The following is a 14,467-nucleotide window of genomic DNA, read 5'->3' on the forward strand; positions in this document are numbered from 1 at the left end:
AGGCGGAGGATCCCTCCGACGCTCTCTGTCCGGCTCATCAGCACTCAGCTGTCTGTGAGTTGAGCTGGACGAGCCGCGGTGTGTGGAACAGCGATCTGTTCTAATCTCTCTCCACTATCAGACTCACAACACTCATTTCACTTAGTGACTCTAATGTTGTTAGGTATTTATCTTCATCTCTTATCTATTGTAAGAGTGCATGAATGACTGCACGTACAGTTGTCAGATCACGGAACCCCAAACAATGTTGTTGCCTAGCAACTTGCTCGAAAATATTTCATTTTCCTGGGCGGGTAGAATTGACCCAATGCATTGTGGGGCGGTTGAGTAGGAAAAGTATACAATCGATTCATACCCAAAATCTTCCCGGAAGTTAGTACTCATCCGGGAATTTCTCACATACCCAAACTCGCATACCCAACCGTCACATACTCAAATTGAAGTCAAAATGAGTATGAGTAGGACGTTAGTATGGCAGTTCAGACACGGCCGGTGTATGGTGTTATTCCCTGCTCTTTAGGTAAGTATTAACGATCTCCTATGGTTTTCTAATCAAAGACTATGAATAATAATCTAATGTACAAAGATAAACCTTAGTCATACGCTTGTCAAATTACTGAAATTAAACATACGTTGTATAACATGACCGTTTGCTTTGATAAAATAATATGTGTGTGGCTTTAGATTGATGGCTAACGTGAGCTAATAAACGTTAGCGGGGGCTTTCATCAATATAGGATTAGTTTTGTAGGTGATAATTACCCTATCTCTATTACCAGGGAATTAATTTTTTTTCTGGCCTTAATCCCGAAAACTGTCTTTGTTTATTTCATTTATTTTCACAGAAATGGAAGCGTTATACACTGAAGTAAAGCATTACCTCACTCAAAAAAGTTACCACAGCCTAACAACAACAAGGCCAACATTAGGAAGCTCTCAAAGACCTACTTTCTGAAAGGTAAGTCACAGTGTGTCAAACGCAAATGCACATTTGAGCCAGTTTATCGGAAGTATTCTGTATTGGCACTATTACTTTGATTTTGTCTTCCAAGTACTGCCCAAAACATTTGCTTGTATTTAACCTTTATTTGTAACTTGGCAATTTCACTAGATTTCCTGAAGCTACTTGTTGTCATAATGTTACCTAACCACAGATTGTACATACACTTTCATAAATGAACTAGGGCTGCCCCCCTAATAGTTGACTAAAACATTAGTCGATCAGAAAGGTTATACATCAGACCAGATTTCATTGGTTGCTTGGTCACAGAAAGAAAACTCTTTAGGAAAAATGAAATATAAACAGACTTGAAACTTTGTAACTGCTCTTTTTCAAAATAATTACTACTTAGCAGCAGTCCAGGTTACTGTGATAGAACCTGCGGGTTGGCTTGAGTGTTTAGGCCATGATTAATTGATTGATAGATTTAATTTTGTGTCGTGTTTAAAAATTATGCCCAGCCCACGGGCTAAATAGACACCATTATCAACACAAACAGCCCAGAAATTACATGCTTAACAATACTAAGAGTCGAGTCGAGTTGAGCTGATACCATGCAGTGGAAAAGCGCCATAATACTAAAACAAATTAACCATCCTGAAGTCTCCAAGCTTTTGTAACAAAATAAACTTTAACATATACACATTGAAAGTAAACAACTATTCCATCATGTCATATTTAGTGCTCAAAAAACACATTAGGTGTTTTAAATTTCATTTGACAGTTTGAAGTAGATAATACGCCACTGAAGCACCCCCAAAACTTTTCAGGATTTTAAGGAAACATTTAATTAAAAAAAGGAATTTACAGCTCAGGATAGTAGGTATGAAATTTAAATTAATTCTCCACTTCTCCTAAATCACAAAGTCTGTTTTCCTTGGGTATGTTTTTAAATCTGACGACTTAGAGGGCCAAAAGAAGTATTCCGGTTCTTAAATGAGCAACCAACGATATCTGATTCCTTCCTCAAATTTGTAAAAGAACAAACAAATAAAACGTGTAGACTCTGCAGACAAACATGAGGTATCATCTGAAATGTGTGACTAGACGAGCTTACATGCCCATTAGTATGGTTGCTCTCACTTTAGAAAATCTAGATAATTAATACATTTTCAAATTCGCTATTTGGCTTATACAAGTGTTAGTGGGTAACTTGAACCCAGAAGCTATATTACTTGGTCTTTAATGTAATGTGTATTTCTTTATAGGTGTTTCCACTATATTGCAAAGATGACTTTGCATTGTCAGCGGCCTCAACTTCAGCCTTGCGGCCGACTTTGACGGAGCAGAAACAGGGCGTCAGTGCCCCTCCCCCCCCTTCCCGTCGAGAGGAGTTGACACTTGGCGTCAGTGCCCCTCTCTCCCCCCCCCCCCCCTTCCCGTCGAGAGGAGTGGACACTGGGCATCAGTGCCCCTCTCAGCATTAATATTTGTATATTTTATGTAATTCAAATCAGTTCTATTTTTGTAATATAAATCTTTTCAAACTAATATTTTGCATAGGTGCTCTGCACAGTTTGGAAACCTTTTGATTTGCCAGACGTGTACTTGTTTTAATGTGGTTTTAGAAATTCCAAGTCTGAGTCTATGAATACACCAAGATTTCTGTCTTGGTGTGTGCGTTCTAACATAACAGCTGTGCACTGACTTTTAATTGTTCATCCCTTGCACCAAAGACCATTACTTCAGTTTTTTCATTGTTCAAATGAAGACAATTTTGGCACATCCGGTGATTGAAGTAGTTATTTAGCTGTTGATAAACAGCCTTTTCAATGATTTTGCTTAAAAATGGTAAGTTAGATATGGTTTGATGACTGTTGTTTTCAGAGCCTGTGGGAATACACCTGTGCGATATCGCCACTGCAGGCCACATGAATAAAAAAATATATAATCATATACAAATATGTCAGTGTGTGTGTGTCCGTGAACTATTCCCATTGAGAAATGTTCTGCAGAGACTCATTGCAAATAGTAGGCTAGTTTGCTGTTTGGACAGTCGATGGCAGTGCTGCAAGACACTACAGAAGGTGGTACATGTGGTTGGATAAGAAAAATACAAATCAGATTAAACAAAATCTGCTGTATTTTTTTATTTTTATTTAATGAAGGTTGAATGAATGAATCTATTTATCAGTGCTGCAAGACACTACAAATGCTCCAGGGGCTGGAAATTGTACATCAGAGCCACACCTTTACATTTTTTAACTGATAAATATCATTATGAAACTCATTATACACATTGTCTTTCAGTGTGATGTAAAATAACAGTGAACCCAGGGGATGGTTGTTCTTTTAATAAAATATTATTTCTTAAAATACATGCTAGAGTACATTAAACTAAAATACTAATTTAATGTTTAAAGTATTATTAAATAAATGTTTAATTTAGCACTCAAACAGGGTTAAAACCGGGGGTTAAACCTTGCTAAACTATAAATTCGTATAAAATAAAATGTAATTTAACCTTACATAATGAGAGATGACTACTATAAGCCAAACGTAACAACTCATTTTAAACCTTGCAGAACAATAAATAAATCAATCTATCTATGGAGCCTACTGGCTAAGCTATCAGCTAGCGCGATCTTTTACATGTTGTTTGAGTTTCACATAGATATAAAGTATCTATAGTTAGCTTACTCGCTAAGCTATCGCAACTTCAGCTATCGCGATCTTTTCAAATGTTGTGTATGTCCCATGGACATATAAAGAAATGGACACCGTATTGAAACATGGCGCCCATTCATTCCTATGAAAGCTGCTCATAGGCGCAGAGAAGCAACAAGGAAGTATAATCCGGAAATTCCATGCGGCCCAAAGCATTACGTAGCATGGACGTAGCGGCATTATGGACCTATCAAGAAAGAGGGCGGCAAGCGTAGCGGACTGGAGGCGGGTGTCTCGTTCTGTAGCATCTAGCCTGGCGAAAACAAACTGAAAGCCGTTAAAAGCCGTTGGGCTAATAAAACGCTTGAGGTGGCGTTTTGAAATGAGAAAACTTACATTTTAATAGTATATGGTCTAAAGATAAGTATGAGCCTATGATTGATATCCAGAAAAAATGTGCAGAGACACAATCTTGTTCGCCGCTTGTACTGTGTGGACAGGGACATCTGCCTACGGGCCGCATGAAAATAAGCTCCACCCCTTACCATGCAATACCAATGGGTTGACCACATGTCCATGCTGGCTGCTCGGAGAAGGCAGCATCCTGGGGGCCTGGTATGTCCACATTGCTTTGCCGTAGCGTAGCGGTATCTATGGTGACAACGTCAAGTGTCGATACGTCATCAGTAGGCGCAGGACCCCGAGCGGATCTTGCAGCCGAGCGGATCTGGTACTCACAGACATAGACATTATTGTCACCATAGACATTATAAAGGATAGACGCCTCGTTGGCCGCTACTGCCTATTGGCGCTGACGAGAAATGCGGGCGCCATCTTGGAAGGGTCACACGTTCCACTCAGTGTAGTCTGTTTGGCAGGTGCAATGAACTGTCAGCGCATGTAATTAATCATATCTCATTAAATACCAAACGATTTTCACGCGGTTTTCTTTGCTGCAAAGATCATACATCTAGCTAAGATACAGGGCACAAGTTTCGACGTGTTTTAATATTCATAGTGGGCTTAACAACAGTCATAGAAGATTCTGATATGATATGATATAAGTAACCAGACGTCCGAGATCAAAACGAGGAACATCCCCCGAAAAGGGGGAAAACGGAGACATTTCCAGTTTGACTAGCAATCTGATTGAAAAACCTAATGAGGTGTCAACAAAACGGGAACAGGTAGTTGTTTCTGTTTACAGGGACAGGCAACCAACAATGGGGACGTCTGGTCACCTTTATGATAGCCTATGTGATGTAGGCTATGATAGGTATTTTGCAAATCACACACATTAGACTAAATATGATAGAGAAGCAGAAACAGATAGGGGCAGTAAAGTCAGCTATTTTAATAAGTTAACAATATATGATTAGGCTATATATAAATATATTTATTGATTTACAGTGACGAGCATACACAATAAAGACAATCACAGGGATAACATAAACAGAGAACAGAAATAAAATAGGATAAAATATATTAATTTAAATAAAGTAGGCCTATACAAAATACAAAACAAGAGCAAAAATAAAATACTAAATGAACAATGAATTCAGCTAAAACAGTTACAGTCAGATGTGTAAAATTCAGAAATCATAGATTCAAATAAACCAAGAGTAGAGCAGTCATTTTTAAGTTGCTCTGCAGAGCATTCCATGAATTAGGGGCACTACAGGAAAAGGCAGTTATTCCTAAACTGGAGTTGGTAGTCCATCTTTTTTTTGGACATCATTGAGTTGGTTGATATAGCGCCAACTGATCAGTCCGGTGGTAGCTGTAATTGGACTGTATGCCTGCAGAGTAAGAAACTGTCACTGCTCAAACCAATACAAACAGCAAAATGTTGATCATCATGTCCAGCCATAACTGTGCAAATGGACAGACAGACCATAATATTAAGATATAACATTTAGCTGAAGAGGCATAACTTGTACAAATAGGTCTACAACAATCATAATTTACCTGCAACATATTACGGGCCAACTTTAGCATGTGACAGGCGTCCATCATTACGAAAACCTTCTCGCCAGTCACTGGATGTGGGAAATGGGTTTGTAGGGGCTTTCTTGGGTCTCCCTTCAGCTCACACCCAAGCTGGTTACACATGCTGACATTGGAGGCATGCCCATCCATCGTAACACATGCCACCCGAATGCCCCGTGCATGCAGCTCCTCCAAAGCCTGACTGAGGAGAACCATTTGGGGCTCTGGAGAGAGAGACTTGGTGAGGAAATAGGCGATGGGAGCCTTCCAATGACCCTGTAGTCCAACCACCATGAACACAAGCGCTTCCGTAGCAACCTCTGTCTCTGTGATCCCATCACCCATGTCCACAAACCCAGACATGGACTCTGTGTGTGGGTTATACTGAATTTGCTTACGGATGGACATGGCATCCAACATAAGTGAAACAAATCCGTATTTTGCCTGGTCTTCTTGGCATCTTCTTTCCAGCATGTCTAACATCATTCTGTTTATGCCTGGCTTGGCATCCACTGAACGCAGCCACCTGTAAAAAAAAAAATTGAGAGGAAGGTATTTAACGTGTTTGCATCAGTAATTTAACAAAAACTAAAAATTCAATCGGACGACATTAAGCCTACCGCTGTAATGTGTGAGGATGTGGGAGAGGAAAATGCTGAGTCTCTCTCAGATATTTGTATGCCTTTGGACCATGCAGATGGAGCGTGAGAGCAAACTCTCTGTAGCTCTGCGTGTATTCATGGCCCTGCTTTGCCACAGGGTCTATCTGAAGATCTGAAATGTTATGAGCATAAAGTCACCTTCAGATAATAACAGAATAAATAAATAATAATAAATGAAATTATATAGTGCTTTTTCGAGTACTCAAAGACGCTCCACAATAGCAGCTACATCATACAAAACAAACTAAAAGGGACTAAACAAAACAAAGAAAACAAAGTTTAAATGATAAAAGCAAGGGTGAAAAGGTGTGTTTTGAGGGCTGTTTTGAATGATGCAAGAGTGTTGGCATTGCGTATGCTGTTGGGGAGGGCACTCCAGAGGGAGGGGGCGGCTGCAGCAAAAGCTCTGTCTCCCCAGGACCGGATCTTGGTACTGACGAGGTGGAGGAGGTTGGCATCAGCAGACCTAAGACAACGGGTACAAGGGGGTATTGGGGGATTTGGGGTTGAGAGGATCAGAGAGGTAGGGAGGGGACAGGTTGATGAGGGCGTTAACGGTGATGAGTAGTATTTCAAATCAACACGGTATTTGACAGCAAGCCAGTGGAAATCTGAAATTCTGAAATGATATGAGCAGAAACTCACCTTCAGATAATAACAGAATAAATAAATAAATAATAATAATAATACATGAAATTATATAGTGCTTTTTCGAGTACTCAAAGACTGAGGGCTGTTTTGAATGATGCAAGAGTGTTGGCATTGCGTATGCTGTTGGGGAGGGCACTCCAGAGGGAGGGGGCGGCTGCAGCAAAAGCTCTGTCTCCCCAGGACCGGATCTTGGTACTGACGAGGTGGAGGAGGTTGGCATCAGCAGACCTAAGACAACGGGTACAAGGGGGTATTGGGGGGTATTGGGGGATTTGGGGTTGAGAGGATCAGAGAGGTAGGGAGGGGACAGGTTGATGAGGGCGTTAACGGTGATGAGTAGTATTTCAAATCAACACGGTATTTGACAGCAAGCCAGTGGAGGTCGTGGAGGACATATTAAAGAGAGTAAAATAACATATACATAATTTCAAACTACTAATTTTGTCTTACCCGAGTAGAATTCAAGCTTTTCTTTAAGCTCTTCATTAATAAGTTTTTTTTCTCTCAAATCCTCCAAAAGACTCTTTATGGTGGTCTTTGCCCTCTTTTCTCTGGCCATGGTATTTTTTTTTTCCCGCTCCAGACTTTCCACCCTTGCCAAGGCGTTGTCCAGTCTTGTCTTAAGAGCAGCCGGAGAAGCTGGGAAGGCATAGCCATGATCCTAGTAGAAAGAGGGATGAACATGGTTTGAGTAATGTTTTACATCACAAACATCACTTTGACACCACTAGTTTATGGCCCACATCCTTTCTTATAGTTATCACCTGTCAAAGCCACTGCCAGCACCGTGTGTGTGTGTGTGTGTGTGTGTGTGTGTGTGTGTGTGTGTAATGATATAAATGTTTAAAGTAGAAATACTCACATTATTAGGCTGCACTTGTGGGTGTAAGGTTGCTATTAGGGAATCCTGAGAGGCAATGGACAGGCTTTCTTTGGCTCTTCTGGAGGTCGACGTAGCCCTGCCCTTTTCCGACTAAAATTAAGAAGCATCATAGATAATAAAATAAAATAAATAAAAAATAAAATATATATATATATATATATCCCCAGAAAAAAAAATAAGAGACCAGTCTGGATTTTTCTTAAATCTGTATCTCTTCATTGAAAATGCTCTAAGCAACACTATTTTATTGTGAATTTGGTAGAAATGTTGTCAGCATAAAATCAAAATGTTCATTATACTCAAACATATGCCTCAAAAGAGTAAAACAAGAGACAATGAGCATTTGGAGTGGTCTCTTAATGTTTTCCGGAGCTGTATAGCCTATATAAAGTGATAAGTAGGATATCTCACCCTGCCCTGTGATTGAGAATAGAATATTTACATTTGTGAATTATAATATATCCATATCCTTATGATGCTACACCTACTCTTTGGAGGTGAACCGGGAAGCTGAAGACAGATGGAATAACACTATCTCGGAGGCGGACAATCTGACCCGTCCGATCCAAATCGCCCTGTTTAAAATGTTGCGAGCACAGCACTGTGGAACAACTGGCAGTGAATCCGCGTCTCCTCACAGCCACTTCCCACTTCTTCCTCTCAACTTTGTCCTTGGGAAACCTTCAACAAGTGTCAATTGTAATCTAAGTCAGTGTTATGGGATATGACTTATCAAGTCTCAGTTCATAGCCGGCTATGGGGTGAACACCGGCCGTAGTAAACATAGCCTAGCTTAGCTAGCTGGACACGATTTCAGTACAGTAATATAAACTCTGGTTCTATTCACAAAATACAATCAATAGTACGATAATGTTAAATCTTACTTGTGAAAGGTAATCCCCCGAGCCCTGTTGACGGTGGTCCGCCGATTAGAGCAGCCAAACGCAGCACAGTGAGCTGGCATCTTGTTTGTTTGCTATCATAGATATAATATATGTCTATGGTTTGCTATCACCAAGTGGGGACATTTGTTTGTTGCTATGGTTTTGACCCTTCCAAGATGGCGCCCGCATTTCTCGTGCTCAACGGCCAATGGGGCGTCTACCCTTTATAATGTCTATGCTCACAGAGGATGCAACCGTTCGCAAACGTTTGGTGCGGACGCAACATAAAACTGCCCGCTCAGCTTGGAGGGAGGTTTTCCGTGAGTAAACTATTTGTGTCAAGTTCGCTCCGAAACAAAGTGGGAGAGTTCATATTTTTTGTTGAACGTTATGGCAGGCCATTCTGCCTTATATGCCAGGTGTCATTTGCGCATTTCAAGGCTTCAAATCTTCGGCGCCACTTCAGCTCTCTCCAGTCTAAGGGACAATGTGAAGAGGAAAGCAGTATTTTTATTTTGTAAGGGACAAAAAGCCCACTGCACTTTTTTACAAGAGACTCATGCCTGCAACGATGATGCCACCTTCTGGTCAAACCAATGGGGTGAAAAAATCCTATTCAGTCACGGTTCTAATCGTTCTGGCGGTGTAGCCATATGGTTCAATAGATGCCCTGGGAAGGTAATCACCTTTAAAGCTGATGAGTTTGGTCATTGGCTAGCTGTTGTGTTAAATGTTGAAGGGGAGTTTGTTATTTTGATAAATATCTATGGTTTTAATAACGGTAATCAAAACAAATTGCTGTTATCAGAAGTGACAGATGTTATTATTGAATATAAACAAATGTATCATTCTGAGCTTATTTTGATCGGTGGGGATCTAAACTTGACACCCGATGAATGGCAAGATAGATGGCCTTCTAAATATAGTACTAACCAATGGAACCCTATTTTATTTGATTTTTGTAACTCCAACAGCTTAACGGATATTTGGAGGGATAGAAATCCAGATGTCAGTCAATTTTCATGGAACAAACCAAATGGTAACTGTAAATCTAGGATAGATTTGTGGTTGGCAACTCCTGAAATTACAAAATATGTTTCAAATGTGTCTATTAGTAGTGCCCCTCTAACAGATCATTGTGTGATTCATCTCACATTAAACCCAGAGAATAGGACTAAGTATAAAAAAGATTATTGGAAATTTAATGCTGATCTTTTAAAAGATGAGGAGTTTATTAGAGTTGTTAGAAACTTAATAGGAGAAATAAAAAATGACATGAGTATACAAAGTTGTAGCAGCAGATGGGAGTATTTTAAATTTAAGGTAAGAGAGTTCTCGATACAATATAGTAAAGCAAAAATTAGACAACAAAAACAATATGAAGTTCAATTGGTGCAGGACATAAGTGATTGCTGTAACAAGACTGTAATATCTGATGCTGATAAAAGTAACTTCATAAGCCTACAAAACAAGTTAGATAATTTATATATCAAAAAGGCCCAAGGTGCTTATGTTAGATCTCGGGCTAAATGGGTAGAGGAAGGGGAAAAAAATACTTCTTATTTTAGTGGATTAGAGAAAAGGAGACAGGAGAGAAAGGTGATAAATACATTAATGGTCAATGATATTGAATGTACAGATCAAAGAAAGATATCTGAAGAAATTTATAAATTCTACTCCAAACTTTATTCTTCAGAGTTTTCCACCTTTGACTCAGATATTTTTCTAGAAAGTATAAAGTCACATGTCCCCCAGATAGATTTAGCTTTTAAAGTAATGTGTGAGTCCGAGATCAGAATATCAGAATTAGACGAAGCAGTCAAGAGAATAGCAGTAGGAAAGGCACCAGGTCAAGACGGTTTGACTTCAAATTTTTATAAACATTTTTGGGAGGAAATTAAAAGCTTCTTATTTGATGCCATAAATGACATTTTGAGAAATGGGACACTTACACCTACGATGAAACAGGGACTTATAACTCTCATCCCCAAACCAGGTAAAGATAAGAGATACATTGACAATCTTCGCCCTATCACCTTATTGAATACTGACTATAAATTGTTTACACATGTGATTGCTGAGAGATTAAAGGATGGCTTGACGCATATTATATCTGACACCCAATCTGGTTTTCTCAGGGATAGATCCATACATAATAATATAAGATTGGTATTAGATTTATTGGACTATAGACATCTCATTGAAGATGATGGAGTGATTCTTTTTTTGGACTTTTACAAAGCTTTTGATTCAGTTGAACATTCTTTTATTATAAAAACACTGGAGTATTTTGGTTTTGGAGAAAAGTTCATTAATATAGTTAACCTACTATATAATGGCATTAATCATACCTGCAAACTCGTCGCTTTTCGGCGAAAATTACCGTAGTGTGAGACAAGGGAATATCGTTATCTTGGCAATAAAACATCTTTGGTAGACGTCATGAGTATTGTCCAATCAGCGTTAAAAGATCGGGCACAGTAAAGCATCACTGCTGCCGCTGTGTGTTCAGACTTTAGAATTGGCTAAAAGTCTCAATCAAAGCCCTTTTGATAATAAAAAATTAGAGGCTTTGATTAAACACTGTCAATGGTTCAGAGGTTAATGTAACAGCCTACTGAAACAGAAACTATACGGAGGGACGCAGCTCACTGTACAATCCCTTTATTTAGTCGCGCTGTCAGTTTGCCGACATGGCTCTCTGTTAGACTCGAGACATAGAAAAAGATCGCGGAAGCCGTTCCCGTAGACAAAGTTAACGGGCAGGATATCCCCGACTGATTTCATCCATCAAACCACAGAGTTTTTTCTGAGCGGCGTCTCACTCGCTCACTGGGTCTCCCGGGTCCCGGTGATTTTCACCGTCACAGCGACCGACTCGCTGCTTTGCTGGGGCGGAGACTTTGTGTGAAGGTGATTTAACATCACGGTCGTAGACGAATATAACTTTATGCTGCATAGTTTGCACTGCGCTGTTGACCCACACAGGACTCTTAAGTGAAGCTGACAGTTTAATGAGCGCACATTGCAGAAATGAAGTGTCTGCAGTGCGCTCACAATCAGAGCCGACCCCCAATTTATTTTTATTTTTTAGTTTGTGTGTTTGATATTAACATCATATTATTATATCATACAAAAAAATGAATACAATGTTTTGATCTAGATAGCCTAGTTAATAGCCCAATAATTTAATCAGTTCATCTGGGAGGTAATCCAAGTTTAACTGATCACGTCACGTTCACGTCCAGTGTGTATTGAGTATATTTAAAAACATTTGGAAATGGGGCTCAGATGCCCATGCACTGTATAACCTATTTCAGCCTCGTCTGTGGAAAAAAAGATAGCTGGACAACAGAGTTCTTCTGCTTCATTCCTCTCTCTGCATTTAAATGTATTCATTAGGCTATATTACAGAGAAATATGTCCCATAAAAGAAAAAGAGCACCAAGCCCAACCCAGAGGACCCTGCATAATATTTTATTTTAAATGAACATTTTAATGGAAAATCCAAGAAGCTTCTAATTCATCCGACCCAGTGTCTCCAAATTATTTGTTCACACAAAATTCCTCAGATTTAGCCTCTTAATTTCCCTCTCAAAGTGCACCAGATTCATGCATTTCACTTTAAAAAGTTTAAAAAAAATCTCCCGGGGGGGCATACCCCCGGACCCCCCTAGGAGGGTCAGGATCTCAGCTGGCTATTATTTTCACCCAGCTGGACATTGGAGGCAATAGTGGAGAACTCTGGTTGTGTGAATGATATTTAACAATAGCCAATCGTTTGGACAGCGAAAAACACCCGACCCCCCTAGAAGGGACGGGTGTTTGTCACCTTTTTCACCTCCTATGAGTTTGCAGGTCTGATTAATAGTTCAGTTTCCCTACCATTTGGAACAACAGGGCGTTTTGACATAAAAAGAGGTATTCGTCAAGGTTGTCCAACCTCGCCTTTATTGTTTATCCTTGTTGTTGAGTTATTGGCAATTCATGTAAAAAATTGTCAAAATGTCCAACCATTAAATGTAATGGGAAATTCATTGGTTATAAGTCAACTGGCAGATGACACCCCTTTATTTTTGAAAAATACCGCACAAATTCCAGCAGCATTAAAAGAAATATCCTTATTTTCCAAAGCATCTGGCTTGAAATTAAATATGAAGAAATGTGAAATGTTAAGCATCCATGATCATCCTTTAAGTACTGTATATAATATCCCATTTAAAAGTGAAGTCAAATATTTAGGTATTATAGTCACAAAAGATAAAAAAGTAAGAGAGACATCGAATATAGAAAGTAATATTAAAAACAATAAAACTATTCTCAACAGTTGGCTTCAGAGAGATTTATCAATTTTTGGACGCATTCTACTTACTAAAATGCAAAGTTTATCCAGACTAATTTACCCTGCATTCTCTTTGGAAATACCTGACAAACTAATCAAGAAAATTAATCAAGATCATTTCAATTTTATATGGAAAAATAAATATCATTATATAAGAAAAAGCGATATAGTTAAATCTGCTGAAGATGGTGGTCTAAATGTCATTGACTTTGATCCTATGAATGGTACCATCAAATTAAAATGGTTACAACATTTTATTAGAGAAGGTCATAGTTTTTGGTTTGATTTCCCATCTAAGATCTTCAGGAATTTTGGTAACATTGATTTCTTATTAAGATGCGACTTTGATATTTCCAAATTACCAGTCAAGTTATCAGCTTTTCATCGTCAGGCTCTCCTTTACTGGAAACTCATATACAAGCATAATTTTACTCCACATACTGTCCCAATATGGAATAACAGATGTATTCTAATCAGGAGAAAATCTTTTTTTTACAAGGAATGGATGGAGAAAGGTATCTGGTCAATTTGTCATTTGTTGGATAATAATGGTGATATCTTAACATATAATTCTTTCATTGTGAAATATAATTTGGTTTGTACTGAAAAGCAATACAAAGTGGTAATTAAGGCAATACCACAAGCTATGATCCTTTTAACCAAAGGCATGCTAACCTACTCTGTGATCATTCCACAAGAGCCTTCATTATTCATAGAGGGAGAAAAATTCCCAGATAAAAAATGTAACAATAAATTTATAAGAACTGCCCTTAACTCAATCTGCTTCCCTTCACCACTTAAGAGAAAACATATATTCCAGAAATTTACTAAAAATGATATAAAAAAGATAAGAACCAATTACCTGTCCTTTCCAGTTCCTCCCAAAGTGAAAGAAGTCCACTTTAAAATGTTGTATGAGATTTATCCATGTAATGACTTCTTAAATCAAAGATTTAATCTTGATTTGAATGTATGTACTTTCTGTAATTCCGATATTGAAACTGTAGAACATCTCTTTTTTCTTTGTAATGCAACCCAAACTTTCTGGAATAGGTTTCAGTACTGGATAAGTTATAATGAGAAAGATATCCCTATTTTGACGTATGAAAAAATAAGATTTGGTCTAAAAATGGAAAACAAAGAAACTCAATTTGGAAATAATAATTTTATTTTATTGGCAAACTATTTTATTCATAAATGTCGATTTCTAAAAACTTCCCCCGTTTTTGTTGCATTTTATAACGAATTAGTATTATATAAAAAAACAATTAAACTGTGTAAAATGAAAGGAGCCCAACTTTTTAGTGAATATTTGTGTGCCCTGATTCCTGATTGATCACTTGTGTTGATGTTTTGTTTTTTTATTTTGTTTTGTATGCTATTTTCTTTTATGTAAAGTGTGTTGATCTCGCTTGGTTTGTTTGTGTATGATATGTGATATGCCTTTTT

At 38.4% G+C, this 14,467-nt stretch overlaps 1 long non-coding RNA gene across 1 annotated transcript; it reads left to right on the forward strand.

Moving 5' to 3' along the window:
* Positions 1 to 490: 490 nt before the first annotated feature.
* LOC307258689 lies at positions 491 to 2,329 on the forward strand. Its single transcript, XR_013845135.1, has 3 exons — positions 491 to 520; positions 846 to 958; positions 2,209 to 2,329. It is a non-coding gene; the product is annotated as an uncharacterized lncRNA (long non-coding RNA).
* The last annotated feature ends 12,138 nt before the right edge of the window (positions 2,330 to 14,467 follow it).

Source organism: Ammodytes marinus, assembly GCF_949987685.1.
Source record: "Ammodytes marinus genome assembly, chromosome: 12".
In the NCBI taxonomy this organism is placed as follows: Eukaryota; Metazoa; Chordata; class Actinopteri; order Uranoscopiformes; family Ammodytidae; genus Ammodytes; species Ammodytes marinus.